The sequence below is a fragment of the Diabrotica virgifera genome, chromosome 2, assembly GCF_917563875.1.
Source record: "Diabrotica virgifera virgifera chromosome 2, PGI_DIABVI_V3a".
NCBI classification, from domain to species: domain Eukaryota; kingdom Metazoa; phylum Arthropoda; class Insecta; order Coleoptera; family Chrysomelidae; genus Diabrotica; species Diabrotica virgifera.
In genome coordinates, this window is record NC_065444.1 from 218654367 (window position 1) to 218659578 (window position 5212).

At 29.0% G+C, this 5212-nt stretch overlaps 1 long non-coding RNA gene across 1 annotated transcript; it reads left to right on the plus strand.

Annotated features, from left to right (window-relative positions):
* The first annotated feature begins 2303 nt into the window (after positions 1–2303).
* LOC126879830 (uncharacterized) lies at positions 2304–4998 on the plus strand. Its single transcript, XR_007696300.1, has 3 exons — positions 2304–3082; positions 3718–3875; positions 4818–4998. It is a non-coding gene; the product is annotated as an uncharacterized LOC126879830 (long non-coding RNA).
* Positions 4999–5212: the final 214 nt, after the last annotated feature.

Consider the following 5212-nt stretch of genomic DNA (forward strand, 5'->3'; position numbering starts at 1 on the left):
TTTTTCATACGCGGGATCCAGACCTATGAATTGGTTCCACTCTTAATTGGATAGTAGGAAACAACTGGTTAGAGCAAATGATACTGACTCTAGTCTCAAGAACATTGTATGTGATGCTCTGTATTTTCTACGTTATTATACGAAATCCTGGGCACTTTCTGAAGCTTCTGTAAGAAAATGCGAGGCCTACGAGATAGACAAGGGCGCATCTGTAAAAATATTAGTACATTTAGACGTTGAGAGGTGACTCAAATTTTTTTGCAGAAATTGCTTGAAAATAAATCAAATAATAATATTTGAGTTATCCTCCCTCTCAAAAAGGTTCGGAACATTGTTTAAATAATCAAAATGTCAAAAAATGAAGGAAAATTCGATTTTTTTCTTCGTTTTTTGATTATAACTTTAAAAGTATTCATTTTCGGGAAAAGTTGTACTAACATAAAAGTTGCGTAATTAAATTTCCTACAATATAGAATTGGTTAAAAATTTAAAAGATAGTCACCCTAGTTGAAAAATAGCAATAATTGCGAAAAAACCATACAAAAACAAGTATTCGCATTTTACGTTTTTCAACCATTTATGCTACACTTAGGACTTTCATATTTTACCCAGAAAAACTTTATGATACATTAAAATAATACTGTAAATTTCATTAAGATCGGTTTAATAGATTTTGCAAAATAAATTTTGCAATCCAGCTTTCGCAAAATAAATTCATTTTTTCAAAATACTACTGGACTGAAAATAAAGCAGATAGCAAGTTGAAATTTTTTTTACATATAGAAGTGTACTGTACCTTACATTTGCAATTTTGCAAAATTAAAATCGATAAACTGCCACGGCGTCAGGAATTTTTTTTTAATAAACATTAATTATTAGTACTACGCGCAGGACAGCGGATAGTTTGCTCTGATTGGGCATTCCAATGACCTTTGATAATGATTCATACATTTTAATTTTTATTACATTTCGATATAATTAAATAAATTTGTTTATTGCAAAATAAAAATACATACTCTATCCTTTGAAATAACACTTTTATTAGCAAAAACTTTCTTTGTTCATATATTTTAACTTAGAGAATAAAAGTTTATTATTTTTAAACATATGCAATTGTTTAAACAATATTTCACAAACAATAATAAAATTAGTTTGATTTTTGTGGAATTAAAATATTAAAATACAACAAAATATAGAGTAAGAAAATAATATATTAGATAAAGATTGGAAGAAATTTTGTTAGAAATCATCTTCTGTGAATCGAGCACCGCTGTCCTGCGAGTAGCACCAAAAATTAATGTTTATTTAAAAAATTTCTTGACGCCGTGGTAATTAATCGATTTTAATTTTGCAAATTGCAAATGAAAGGTACAGTACACTTCTATAAGCAAAAAAATTTCAAGTTGCTATCTGCTTTATTTTCAGTCCTGTAACATTTTGAAAAAATGAATTTTTTTTGCGAATGCTGGATTGCAAAATTTATTTTGCAAAATCTCTTGAACCGATCTTAATAAAATTTACAGTGTTGTTTTACTGTATCATAAAGTTTTTCCTGGGTGAAATATGAAGGTCCTAAGTCTAGCATAAATGGTTGAAAAACGTAAAATGCGAATACTTGTTTTTGTATGGTTTTTTCGCAATTATTGATATTTTTCAACAAGGGTGACTATTTTTTAAATTTTTAACCAATTGTATATTATAGAAAATTTAATTACGCAACTTTTATGTCAGTACAACTTTTCTCGAAAATGAATACTTTTAAAGATATAATCAAAAAACGAAGAAAAAAATCGAATTTTTCCTTTATTTTTTGACATTTTGATTATTTAAACAATGTTCCGGACCTTTTTGAGAGGGAGCATAACTCAGATATTATTATTTGATTTATTTTCAAGCAATTTCTGCAAAAAAATTTGAGTCACCTCTCAACGTCCATCTCAAAACAGATGCGCCCTGGACTAAGATGTTACAGACGCATTCTAAAGAATTCATAGGCGGCTCGTGGGACTAATGTTGAGGTCCTACGTCCTACGCAGAATGGGTAAGGAATGCGAGATTATCAATACAATCAAAGAGCCCAAATTAGAATATTTTGGCTATGTTATAAAGGATTGAACAGAGATGTGACTTGTTGCAATTCATTCTTTAGGGCAAGGTATTTGGAAAGAGAGGACCAGGGTGAAGAAACAGGAACCGGAAAAAGTGGTTCAATATTCCGAATAGCAGCAAGCAAAGTTAGGATAGCCATGCTGATCGCCAAATCCGGAACGGATAGGCACCGTAAGAACAAGAAGGGTTTCTTCCCTAACAACACACAACATTCCAGGAATGTACTACCAAAGTTCTATCAATATTTGAATGTCCTGGACATTTAGGGAACATTCGGTGAACATCTGTTTAAATTATTCCTGGAATGTTACCATAAGACATTCTGTGAACATACTACCAATGTTCCTATATTTTAAGTTGCGAAATAATACATACGTGTAAGAGATACAACATTACTTATAACATACCAGACAAACTAAGTGACATTTTAGGCCTACAGTGCAATAATATGTCAAATTTAAAGAGTTTCCCAAGATTATAAACATACAAATGTAATAAAAATTATTGTTCGCGAATATTCAATTTGGAATGCGATTTTGTTAATAAAAAAAATACTTATAACTTATGCAAAACCCAAGAGAAGCATTTATATTTATTTCTTTTGCGTTCATTTTCAAATTCGCCGTGCATATATTTTTGTGCATGGCGCTTGAGAGGGCATCACGTGACTAAAAACGACCAACCAACGACCTCGCTTCGGCCATCTTGGCATCTTCATCTTGGCGACCTTGCCTTGCCGTGGATTGTTTTTAGTTGTTTGTATTATTTGTGCTTTTTAAGAATATTTTTTTAATTCGGATACTTTTATAATAGCTTTAATAGTATTATTAACATAGTGCATAAAATGGTGTCCTGTTTTTAACGCAGTTGGAGTAGCAGAAACAAATGTAGATAAAAAAATCTGCAGGAATAACGTTTCAATTATGACAGAAGCTCAAAACAAATGACTGTGAATGAAAAGCCCTATTAAAAGGTTAGTATGCAAATATGTAAACGAAAGCATGCCCTGTATTTCAGAAAATAAATTAATACTATTAATACCCTAATAATACTATTCATAAAAAATCTTTTAAGTAACGTAGATATAACAAAGTGAATAAAAGGCATAAATCAGAAGAATTATTATTTTATTTTATAAGTTAATAATTGGTCATATCCATTTATTATTTTAATAATAATTGTGAATAAGCCACAAACTTCGCTTATTCCTAACTAAAATAGTAAATAGAGATAGGTAATAACAAAAGGATTTGTAAAACTAAAATAATTCTTTTTGCGTTTTTGCTAGTGTATGCGTTTATAAATAGGATGGTAGACCACACACTATAATATGCAGTACCAACTAATGAATACACAGAATATTATAGTCGATTTGCTAAACTCAGTCTCAGTACTAATTACTGTAATTTTGGCAAAATTGGCCAAAAACAAAAAAAAATACCTACTAAAATCACTAGCCAGTTGTGTCTGAGTTTGGGGAACCGACTATACTAATAAACAATTTCTAAGCTGTTTTATAATAATTTTGTGAGTTCATTAATCATATTTTTTATTTAAAACTAAAATTTGTTAATAATGCTTAGTAATGCATATATTTTGTATTTTTAGCTTTCCAGAAGATCCTGCGAAGAAGACATGAAGTATAGATCAGATTTGTTAATAGAGGAGTATGTTCAAAACACTTTTTAGAAAAAGATATTGACAGAACTTCACTTTCATCTGTTCGTTTGAGAGACTGTGCTGTTCCAATAGCTTATGTCACACAGGTATATGCATAACCTAATTAATAATACAGTCCGTACAATATAGATACTGTTGTAATTCATTATCTACATCGGAGATCTAAGTTGACATTGTTGCCCAACTACAAAAAATTTTTGAATTCATTTTAAGTCAAATATATCACATAATTATTGCGAAGTAGATTATACAACAAAACAGATTAATATTCAATGTAAATAAATAAAAACATCAGAAATCGAAAACAAGAATTAAGGTATAATCTTATGTTACAGTTATTAAGGTACCGAGGGTATTATAGGGATATACGTTGACCGAAAGCGTTATTATTATAATACCTGTGGTGCCTTCAACGTTTAATGCCCGACTAAATTATTCTTTATATGCGAAAAATTTGAATGAATTTTGAATTGATTAGTTTTTAAATAAGTACATTTACCAGTAACAGTAGTAACGTAATTGTGGTAACCATAGTTTTACTTAGGTTGATATTTGTCAACTTGACAGTATCTAAGTCGTTATTTAAATTTAATGCCCAAGGGCGTTATATCGTACTTAACAGACTTCGAAATGTCATTATTTGTCAAATAATGTACCAGTAGGACATTAAAGTAAATAATAAAAACAATAAATATAATGAATACTAAATACTTATTTGTTTGTGAAAAATCTATTTCTTTGTGGCTTTTTTGTAATTAATTATTCTAATGGGGAAATAAGCCACAATTTACTTGAAAAAATAATTTTATTAAGGTTTCTACTTCCACATCGGATGTCGTTGTCAAAATACAAAATGTTCATTATTATTATTTTATTTATTAAATATTATTTATTATTTATTTAAATATTATTTAATATTTATTTTTTTATTATTATTATTTATGCATATTATTACCTGTAAATAATATTTCTTCTGATTGTTAATTGTAAAGGATAGAAAAATTACCTTTTATTTTATTTTCTTTTAGAATCAGCTGAGAGAAGTGGTCTACAAAAAACCAGAAAGGAAACGGAATATGTGGCTACGAAAAGCAAAAGAAAGGTTTACAAAGCAAATGTGACACATTTTTTTATAATATTTAGGAATGTCAGCAAATTACATTAAAAAATGTATGTAAAGATTTTTTGCAATAAAAATGTTTATATTTATCAAGGATGTATTATTTGGTATGGCCATATATCGTCAGTGATGTGACAGTACCTCCTATATGTTTTTTTCAAGAGATTTGTAAGATAGACTAAAAACTTGTTTCGGCCACCTCCTGTTTTCATATATTTTTTGACTTGTTTTGCAGTAAATTCAACTATCTATTTACTACAAAAAAAGTCAGAATACGTACGAAACCAGAAAGTGACCTTAAAA